General features: G+C 40.5%; 1 pseudogene; it reads right to left on the reverse strand.

Moving 5' to 3' along the window:
- Window positions 1-9,341: 9,341 nt before the first annotated feature.
- On the reverse strand, window positions 9,342-9,836 carry LOC120257489 (annotated as a pseudogene).
- Window positions 9,837-11,865: the final 2,029 nt, after the last annotated feature.

The raw sequence follows: 11,865 nt of genomic DNA on the forward strand, positions 1-11,865 counted from the left end.
ACCTTTTGATTTATCCTCCTCGGAGTTTATGATATTTCAAATATTCTGTGAAGCGGTTGTCTCCGATCTTCTCTTTGACATTTCGGAGCTGAAGACTTCCGCATTGCTCACAGCTCTCCTCTTCGACTTCGTCGAGGGATCGATCTAATGGGTCTTCTATTTCTTATGGTTATATGGATTTCTTCATAATTTGGATTTGCCAGCTCCTTTGCTACTTTTGCCAGAGAATCAGCTTCTCCATTTTCTGACCTTGAAACCCTCCTCAATTTGACTTAGGAGTTTTCTTCATGAGTTACGACCTTCTTATAATATTTAAGAAGTTGAGTTTGTATATCTTAGTGGTCTCCTTGACTTGCTTGATAATGAGTTGTGAGTCTCCAAATATATGTATACTCTTGGATTCCCCATTTCGATTTTCGATTCCAAACCCGGCTATGAGGCTTTCATATTACGCCTCGTTGTTTGTACATGGCTCGTGAGAGAGAGCATGTCGAGGATCCCTCATACCGGTGTCAGCCGAACACAAGTCCTATCCAGCGCTTTTAATTTGTGGGATTTGGAACATAAGTGCTGGGTTTTATAGATGGCGGCTCCATCAGTATAGTCACCGCCTTGTTTCTTTCACCATTAATGTCTCTTCATCAGGGAGATCAAGATTAAGTGGTGAATCATCGGAGAGGATGTCTTTGCTAGAAAGTGCACTTGTTGCCCTTTAATAGCCTTACGTGGAGTATATGTTATGTCCAAATTCCATCGCGAATCAACGCCCATTTTGCAAGTCTCACGTCGACAAAGGCCTGGGTGACTTCGAATTATTTGGTGGATCTATTTTGATATGAGTATTACTTTATGTGCTAGCAGTAGTATCTCGACTTCTTGTTTGCAAACACCAGCTATGGGCAATGCTTTTCAATTGGCGTGTATTTACTCTCGAGCTCCTACCAACATCACGCTAGGTAATATAACATTTCTTTCTTTGCCTTCTTCATTATTAGAATACATGCCAAAGACCCTTCATGCGGCCATTATATATAAGATCGAGGCTTTCCATGAATCAGGCGGCGGGGTAAGTGGATTCGACAGTACCGCTTAATGTCTTCCAAATGCTTTTACGACATTCATCATCCATTTGAAAGAGCATTTTCTTGACTAGTTTAGACAAAGGGCTTGCGTCTTCGAGAGGGTTGGAGATAAAATCTCGACGATATGCTAGCGCCCCTTGGAAGGGCCTTGTTGCCCGGTGTCTTAGGAGGTGGTATTTCTAGGATTGCCTTTTATCTTGGAGGGATCTATCTCTGTTCCCGATGCCTCACGTGTGAAACCCTAGGAATTTCGAGAGAGGACTCAAAAGTACACTTCATAGGATTCATTTTCAACTTGTATTTTAAGGCGTGTGAGCATTTCTCGGATCATCAAGATGCTTGTCTTTGGAATTTGTTTTAACCATGAAGATCATCCACATAGCATTCGACAACTTTGTGAATTAAATCATCAAATAATACAGTGCCCTAGCTCTTTGATATGTTGCTCGCATTCTTAGGTCAAGCGGCATTGCTCTATAACAATAGATGCCCATGGGGCGTTAGGAAGCGATATTCTTGATCATACGGATGCATTTTGATTTGATTGTATCGGAATATCCATCCGTAAAGGAGAACATCTCGTGCCACAGTATTGTCGATCATGATCTCCATGGCGGGAAGGAAAAATCATCCTTAGGACATGCCTTGTTCGGATCTACGAAATCAACACATATCAAGTATTTACCCGTTTCTTCTTTTTCGAGGGACTATGCTAGCTATCAATCGGTACTTCTCTTTTTACGATAAAATTTTGCTTCAATCGACTTCTTGGTCTCTTCTATCACCTTTTCTTCTAGGTCAAAACTTCATCTTCCTTGGTGCTGTTTGGTGGAATAGCAATTCTAGGATCAATGGCGATCACGTGAGACAGTACATCGTCATCTAACCCTGGCATTTCATTATAGTGTTCCAACAAAAGCAGTCAATATGCTCCTTCAGAGGCCTTGAATGATGATTTTTCTTCTTCTGATAGTTGTGCACTTAAGAAAGTCGGCGCTAGGTTTTCATCACGCTTCCCAAGTCGATTTCAACCAACTCATCAATTGTTGCTTGCCCCCACGTCTTCTAGTTAAGGTGGTGCATTTTTCATCTTTATTTCCTCTTCCTTCTCCTGCAATGTTGCCATGTAACATGAGTGCTTGGAGAAAACTCAGAATAGCCTATCCCATTCTTGTCTATCATGTAGGATGCGACAACCTGCGAAAGCCATGATGTGACCTCCTTGACCACTTGATTTTGCTCCCAAATCTCTCAACTATACGTCAGGCTTGTTTGGGGTAATGGCTTGGGAAATTTATGGGTTGAGCTTCATCATCTTCTATTTCTTCAATATTTATGATATCATCATTTGAAAGGTCTTCTTGCTCTTGTCCTTATAAAAGATGACCTCTCTCCTTTTCATGCCAGTAGCTTTATAAAAATGTTTTAAATGCTCATTGTATTTACGATTCAAGTCATCAAAGTTTGTATAGCCCATCGAGGATCCTCGTAATGTATAATGCATTTTCTTGAGCAGATCCTTCAATTTGACCCTTACTTTGGTGTATATCTGCATCGCTCTCATCTTGATGACTCGGTGTCACTACCAAAGTGAGGTGGTAGCTGATTCTTTTGGAGCACGAGGGAGTAGTTTTGGTGTCTTGATCAGAGACACTTCTTCTGGTCGGGGCAGGCTGACTTTGGTTGAGTTTGGATGTGTTAAGATAATACCTCGCATCCTCGCATGGTGTGCTTCGTGGATGCCAAGGTTTGGATCTCTCCATCAGTGCGAACTCTTCCCCCATCCACCGAAATATTTTTGCGCATTGATGCGATGTTGAAGGAACCAGCTGGTTCTCATGAATCCATAGCCTTCCTAAGAGGGCTTTATGGGGCGCTTATCGGCGTGAGTACATAATTTCACATCGAGATGATATTTTTCCAAATTTAAGGGAGAGTGATCGATCCCAATGCCTTTTGGCATGTGCTTGATTGAAGCCACGGATAATAATCCTCTCCGAAGATAAGTGGCGTACTTCAGAGCCAATGCTCGAAGAGTATTGAGGTCATTAAATTCAAAAGAAGACCACTGGATCTATCAAAACCCGGTTGATCTTTACTCCATCACAAAATCCTGTCACATATAGTGATGCATTGTGTGCCAGTAGTCCCCAAGTAATAGGTCCTCATTTGTGAAGGACACTTGAAGATGTATGAGATGTATATAGGGCTTCTTTTTATGTTGACTTCGGTAGTATGCTTGATACTCCCTCGAGGATTTTGTAGGGGCATGTATTAAAAGACTCCCGACCTCGGTGACATCATCAATGCATCATGTATACTCTTGAGGAGTGCTTTGGGACTTTCTTCAAATGCGCCAAAATATTGTAGTTTGGCTTTTTCGAGGGTTTCTTGGGGGAGACATTCTCTTCTTCAATCATCTTCCGTTTATCTCGATTATTTGAGACTGGGAACTTTGTCTTGGCTGAAGTGTTTTCCCGGTTCTAAAGCATCTGATGTACATGTTGTGGTGCTTTCATCTTCCTCCTCAGGAAGTTTAGCTCATCTTCTGAATCATCATGAGCATTTATAGCATAACATTCACCTTTTTCTTCAAAAGTAATCCTCGTGAGTGTCAAATTTCCCGAGAAACCTGTCCTTTTCAACCATTTTTGGAAAGCGTGACATTCTTCTATGGTGTGTCCACGTAAGCCGGTGATATTGGCGGTGGCGAATGTCTACCAAAGATGCATTAGGCGCCGCCTTTTTGGGTTTATGCAAAATTCAATCCATTTTCTATAAGCTTGGTCAAAAAGCTCTTTCCTTTTTATCTTTTCTGATGAGATCTTTCTTTGATATTTGTTGTTTTAGAAGAGATTTGGAGAATCCGCGACTTACGAAACAAGAGTCTATCTACGATGATTACGGAGGATATGTCCCGATTCATCCCACTCGGCTTTATCTTCAATGTAGCTTAACTGTCGTAGCCTATTAATGCCTCTGTCACCCCTTTGAATGAGCGGGGATGTCTTGACCCGGCATGACTTTCTTCAAGACCTTATATTTTAGGGTCTTGAGGGTGTAATATGGTTCTTTTGGACATTAGTTGTGGGTAGGGCTCCAAAGAGCTTGGCGTTCGCCTTCTTTACTCTTTCCACTGAATGCTATCTTCTTTCTTTGCTTTTGTCTTGACATAGGGTCGTAGTAGCGGTCATATGACTCTTCGGCTCAGGAAAAGCTATCATATCTCATCATCATCTTCGGGTTATATAAAGGTTCCCTCCGGAAAGTAACTTCCTGCAGTCTCCCACTTCCACATCTTCTTCATTTCCAATTTTTCTCGGTTAATTCCTGGTAACTCCTCGATTTCTTCGAGGAAAATAATCTACGGGGGTAATCAGAAACCTTTCTTTACTGCTCGATATTCTTCAAGGGTCTCAATATACTCCTCAATAATAGATTTCTTGCGCTTTTGATTGTTTCTAGCGCTTTTTGCTTTCTTTTTCTTATTCTTTTTCTTTGGCTGCTTTGTCTGGTGACCTTTATGAGGTTGCTGAGAGCGCTTCCAAATGATCCACTGGCAGTTCATTGCCAACCTTTTTAACATCTTCATTGATCTTACTGGATACAAATACTTCCGTAATTCTTACGGGACAGCTGGGTTTGTCATCTTCTGTGATGTAAATATCACCTTGTTACCAACCACTGTAACTTCCCTTTGGGATGACCCTTACAGGTTTAGAGGCGAGTCACGTGGCGTATATGTTCGAGCTGGTTGCTCGGACAGACATTCTTTGAGAGTGTGATTTTTGCCCTCTTGGTATTCGTCAAAGCTCAGCCCGGTCCTTGAAAACACATAACAATCTTCTATTGTATGTCCCAACACCCTATGATATGGACGATAGTGGGATGATACTGTCTTGCTTTGCTCTTGGTCTTTTGCATTCGCTGCGGACCCTCTCTGCACAACATCTTTGAAGATTTTATGTACTTTATCTCTTCTAAAGGAATACTTCTTATTCATCCTATCCTTCAAGGAAGGAAGAGGTTTTGACTCATTGTCGGTAGCACCCTAAGCTAGGTACCTTAGCTTGTTAAAACGTGGGACTGCACGCTCGCCTTTCCCCTTCTCAATAGTGAAGGTAGTAGCGATGTACTTGACACTTGTATTTTTGGATTTGTCTTTGTCACTCCTTGAAGTGGTTTTGGAAATTGGACAACACCTTCGGGTTGGTCCTTTTCTAATTTTTAGCTTGTGAGATTAAGCCTTTGGAATGTAGTGATGCTAGATGTACTCGAGAAAGGTGACATCCAACTATCAATGTTCCCAGCAATAAGACAACACGCTAACTGTGATCAGTGGTTGTTCATTTGATGCTCAAGTTCCTCCATCTCATAATGTAATCGACCACTTTTTCATCTTTGTTTTGGCGAGTGGCTACTAGGTCAGCAATTGTGATTTTGTCACTTATGCCCCCAAACCGTACTAGAAATGCACCTTTTAACTTTCTTGCCATGTTTTGGATAGGGCTCGGGTTCAGATTTGCAGTTCATGGGTCAATCTACTCTGCTAGACTTACGAGGCATCTGAGGAGGGCGGGCTTCCGCACTTGTATCTCCACAAAGCCGTGACAAAATGAGCCAAGTGTTGAGTCGGGATTGCCCAATCGAGTGAAGTGAATGTAGGAACATTATATCCCTTGGGAGTGAGCACGGTCGTGGTAGGCGGGATAGGGGCTTGTCTCCATACGCCCTTGTCTCAATTCCTTTGGCTTGATTTAATTGACACTTTCACCATTGTGTGTATCTCTTCCGAGTCATTACGATCGATTGTTCTGAGCAGGGAGCATAAAGGGTTCTTCCATATTCTGGCGGCACGAAGGTTTCCTTTGGAGGTGGTGTTGGACTTCCGACCTGCGCATTCTCACTTAGGAAACGATGGGGTTGCTACTCAATGGCCTCGGGGCTTCTCCTCGACCGTCGGGTTGGGCTCCTCAATCTTCGGTTGTTCGGTTGATGTTTCCATGAGGATTTTTAATTTGTTTTTGCATTTTGTAACATTGACCCCATCAACATTGCCATGTTGTCATTGAGTCTTTGATATTCAGTATCCTCGATGTCCCTTTTGAGGAACAAAAGCGAGGTTCATCCTCTTCATCTTCATTTAGTTGTTGTACTTCTTTGTGTTTCCTTGGTACATGGAGTGGTGGAAGGCTAGTCCCTATCCCTTGCTCCTCATGTGGTGGCACATAGTGGAACCTTCTTCCCCATTTCGATGAGAGTGCTCTTCTACGGGATCTTGTAACAGGTCCCGGTTGTTCTTGTTCGAGTGCACGGGATCTCACTCTTGCTTGATAACCATCGACAAGTGTGCACTTCCACATCGCATCGAGACATTTCTTCATCTTTCATTTCCCTCCTCCATTGAAATTTAGACACATGAACCTTGGGTTGATTTCTTGTAGGAGCTAAAGCGATCAAACAACATCTTACTGCTATTGAAATCAATTGCTTCTTCTTTTTGATAAATTCTTTTTGGTCTTATCTTCTACGGATCTGCGGTTTCCTTGATGCTTTGTATAAGTCTTGTAGAGATTCGACCAAATGAATTCACTGTGATAGGACTTTTTGGAAGTCTGACCGGCCTTTGTTTTTCACTCGAGTTGGGAGCGCTAGTCTGCGGTGGTTGCGTTCTTCCTTTCACCCGAGTTAAGAGGTTCAAATGAGTTATTGAAGGTACTCATTTTGATCATCTCTTATGTTCTTGGAAAGACACAAAATCCAACTTTTGTCTTGGAATCTTTGACTTTCCTTTGTGTGAGCCTCTGAAAAACACACTTTTTCTTCTTTGGTGTGTCTTCCTCGGATGAGTGGAAAGATTCCACTTTTCCGCCCCTTCCTTTTGTAATGGTGAAAGCTGTTCATCATCATCCTCATCATCATTCATGTGAACTACCCTCTTAGGGTGGGATAGCCTCTCTGATCTGAGATAGTCTTGGTGAGTCCTTGACGCCCGACATCCTCGCCCGATTCACGGGAATAATCACATTGGGCGGCGCCCTTTGGATGGAAGCCGGCGGGACTGCTCGAGGGGTCTCCTTGAAGGTCTGGGTCTCATAGGAAGCCTGCGACTCGGATATGGTGCCAAAGGTCGGCTCGGCTCCTGCAGCTCCGGTGTTGAATGTGCGGTTGGGCGGTTGCACCTCGGTTCGCCGCCAAGGAAAATTGTGAGTTTTTGGACTTCAGGATGTGGTTGAGTTTTTGAGTGCCATTTGTTCTTCGTTTTCACTGCAAAACAAAAGAAACATGATTAGATTTCTTTCATAGGATGTAGGAACAATGCCTTTACTTGTACTTTTGCCTCAAAGATGGGAGGAGGAATGGGTCCCCACCAGGCGTGCCAGAATTTGTGGGATCGAAAAATATGCATCGGCATCATGTAAAAAGACACCGAGACAATATAGTCGAAGCACAAATATCATATTTGTTTTTGTGGGTTCTTTCCTTCCCTAATAGAGGCAAGCCTCTATTATTAATTACCGGATCGAAATCTTAGGAACCTCCGATTAAAGGGCAAAAAGTACAAGTAAGAGCAAGAAGATTTGCGAATTATAAATCTTGTTATTTTATTATATAAACATATTTATTACATCACTTATATGTATATATATATATATTTTATCATGCGCGTACAGTGCTTATCAACTGCGTTGTACTTTGCCTGCATATGCCCTTGTTGCCATTTTGAGATGTATATCTCATTATCGCCTTATTCACGATCATACATATTTTTGCCATCTATTATTCCATCAACTTTGTGGGTGTCCAAGACTTGTTTCACAGATTGGACATCTATGTAACGGCTTCCGTATTTGGAATGCTTTATGGAATAATTCGGATATTTTTATCTCAGGATTCCTTGGACAATACAAGATAGTGGTCTTGGGTTCTTTCCAACACCTTAGCATCATGTATAGTTTTCTAACAAATATGTATGCATTTCAACATACATGCCTTTTATTCAACGTGCATGGTGAGATTCCCAAGTTTATCATTATCATCTCATGTGCAAAGGGTGGGCACTATTTCCTTCTTTATTTATTTTTGCATGTCTCGGGGACTACATGCTTTCCACCATTTTTATTTATATGTATTTTTCCAATTCCCATACACGTATGCATGCTTCTCTATATTATATATATTTTTAATATGCATGTAAATATGCATGTTCTCCCCGTTTGAAGAAGAAAGATCCACGATGCATGGTTCTCATTTTCATTATTATTATTATTATTATTATTATTATTATGATTTATGTCATGCGCATGAGCCACTCGACCAGCGTGAATCGAGAATAAATACAAATATATAAATATATGCTTGGGATCCCATGTTCATCACCTAGTAATGGTGGGCCCGGATTTTTTTATTTATTATTATTATTATTTATTTTATGTACACATAACATAACATAAATAGATATATATATGCATAGCTTTATTATTATTATTATTATTTTTTTATAGGAAACCATGGTCCATTTCATCGTTAGGCCCCCAATACAATAAATGTCTCAAATTTTTAAAGAGTGGTATATAACCACTTTGACAAGATGAGTAGAAAGTTGAACATGGTTAAGCAACATTGCGATCAAGAGCTTTAACACCAACACGATTGCTAAAACAAGCATTTAACACAACCGGTGGCTACATCAATACAAACCAAGAAGTTCCTAATTTGCCTTTGCTTTAAAGAATAATGAGCCCTTTATACGACAAATGAGAAGATGCTATCTTCTTCTCCTTTTTCTTCTCTTTTTAACTTGGAATTTATTATGGTTGGGTAAATATGTCAAGGAAGATCTCGTATGCTCAGAATTTAATTTATGTTATTTGAGTGAAGGGAACTAGTTTTAGGTTTTCAAGATTTCTTTCTCTTTATTGCTTTTTGAATCGCGAGACCAAAGACTTGGCGCATGTTGAGGCTTGGCGGTCGGGATCGAGAATATGTGGAAGGACTAATAGCCGACCACGATGATCCCTTGCGGTATTCTTGAAGCAGACTGACGAGTTCACTTCACACCTCTTGGTCCTCCACTTCTTCTTCTTTATAATTCTAATTCCTCATTAGCGGTTGCGTCCTGGTATCCATTCATTCACTCGTGTATTAGTGCAAAAAGGCTTTCTTCTTGAACATAGCCGTGAATTGCCCGTGGTGCTCGCTCATCCAGAACATTTTTTCGAATCGAAGTGGAGTGTCGATAAAGGTTCTTTGTCATCTTTAGTCACTCGGTGGGATATCACATACAGATGAGACTTCACATTGTTGGGTATCCACTCAGCGAAGTAGGAGCAAGCTCTTGTTCTACGCGTTGATCATCACGCTTGTTCACTTCCTTGGTATTCATCTCGCCACGGACCTTGGCAAAGACTATCAGATAACGGACGTGCCTAGGATCGATGGGCGTCGCATCATGTTCTTGGCGTCCACATCTCGTTGAGTGAGCTCAAAAGGCGGTGGGGAACCTTTGTCTGCTTCGGGATCCGCGGGATATCAGCGGGAGAGAAGCCCGATCATGGAAGTGAGGCGGGGAAAAAGGATCGAGGGTTCACGGCGAGCTTTCGGAGATCGGAGTTAAGCTGTCTTGGGAATCTCAGGCAACATGTCACTCCAGACATGGTGGTGGAGGTCAAATGGTTCAGGTCCCCAAGGCTTGGGTGTGATGAACACGAGGGTTGAGCAGATGTTGTTGAAAGCCTCGTTATCAAGGACCATGCATTAGATTCGCGGATGACGTCGCAATGGAACCACGCCGTTTAGAGTTTGAGTTATGGTAAAGGTTATTGATCAAAGCGCTCCGGTGTAGAGGAGATGAACAAGATCAAGCTTTTCTCATTGTTGGCGACGCCATAAGTGAGCTCCACGACCATGAAGAGATCAACAAGATCATCGGAGGCGATACCCTCCCTCTTCCATCTCACATAGAAACAGCGAGTGGCAACAATGGCAAGTAGCAACAACGTCAGCATTAGTAGTGACATCAGCAAACCATAGCACGCAAAAGATAGCGGCATCAATGGTAGCGGCGAGCGACAGAAAGCGGCATGCTTGGCGGCATTATTTCGACCCGTTCAAGCATGCCGGCACGATAATGACGAGCGTCGATGATAGGCGGGCGGCATGCTTAGCGGCATTATTTCGACCACTCAAGCGATGCAGCAGCGGCAACAACGGCGTGCGGCAGCTGCTGGCGACCGACGACAGCCGATGATGACGAGTGACTGGCGATGGCGGTGACGAGATGCGGCAACGATGAGAATCCTTTCTCTATATATTATATATATATAGTATGGGGACGAGAAGAAAACCTTCTTTTTCTTTTCCTTCTTTTCGGTTCTTCTCTTTTTGAATTTTTCCTTTTTAATTTTTCCCTTTTATCTGCCCCCTTTTTAAAACAATATGGCATATCTTTTTCAACCAACCCCTCCTCCAAATCATGAAGTGATGAGAATAAAAACCCAAACAAATATTCAAATTTTTTTAATTTTTCTAATGTGGGATTTATCTTCTCATCCAACCCTCCCGATCAAATCACAACAACGATCAAATCTAATAATTTAATATTTTAAAATTTGAAATTTTCTTTTAATAATGTTTATTTAAAAAATTTTATTATTTTTATTATTTTTTTGCCTCTTTTTAAACTATTTCTAGTATTCTCATAGATCATCTCTCATTCTTATCCTCATCCCAGAGATCGGAGATAAAATTTAATTCAAATTAAATCATCATCATTATTATATTTATATATATATATATTTTTTAATTTCAATTTCAAAAATTTGAAATTTGAAAATTTTTATTTCTGTTCATCTCCCCTCTTAAAAACTACATGCATTTCTTATCCGTAAAATACAACCTCCGTGAAACTCAATCGGGATAAAGATAAGACCAAATATAAAATTCAAATTAAAAATTCAAATTTAATTAATTTTTCTAAATTAAATTTTTCAAATTTTAATTAAATTAATATTAATTATTATTATTATGAAATTTAATTTAAAAATTCAAATTGCCTCAAGATGCGTGTCTGCGGAATACTTGAGATTTTGCACTTTCTCGGATTACCTCGAGATGCATAGGTTATATGAAAATTTTAGGATCGCCTTGAGATGCTGCATTTTGGGCTATCCTAAAATTTGAGATTACCTCGAGATATGTATCCTCGAGATATGCTTTCAAGGGTAATTTGTAAATTTCATTTTTGCCTCGAGATATCAAGGGCAATTTTGTAATTTTGTATTTATGTCTCGAGATATGTTCTCAGATAATCTTGAGATGGAAATATTTTAGATCGCCTCGAGATCTGTGCTCTCGACTAATCTTAGATTTAAATATTTTTAGATCGCCTCAGAGATCATGACTCTCAGCTAATCTTGTAATTTTAAATATTTAGATCGCCTCGAGATTTTGTGCTCTCGGTGATCTTATGATTTAAATATTTTTAGATCACCTCGAGATACGTGCTCTCGGTCGATCTTGTGATTTAAATATTTTAGATCGCCTTGAGATGCAGTGCTCTCGGTGATCTTGTGATTTAAATATTTTTAGATCATCTCGAGATCGCATGCTCGATTTGATCTTGTGATTTAAACATTTTAAATTATCTCAAAAATGTACTTACACTTATCTTGAATATATCAAATATAATGAAATTTATTTATTTTAACCATTTGTTGTCGCAATTCGATTATGATTTGATGTGTGTGTATAAAAATTTTTATTCGATTTGAATCAGGGACAT

Source organism: Dioscorea cayenensis, unplaced genomic scaffold, assembly GCF_009730915.1.
Source record: "Dioscorea cayenensis subsp. rotundata cultivar TDr96_F1 unplaced genomic scaffold, TDr96_F1_v2_PseudoChromosome.rev07_lg8_w22 25.fasta BLBR01002164.1, whole genome shotgun sequence".
Lineage (NCBI taxonomy): Eukaryota > Viridiplantae > Streptophyta > Magnoliopsida > Dioscoreales > Dioscoreaceae > Dioscorea > Dioscorea cayenensis.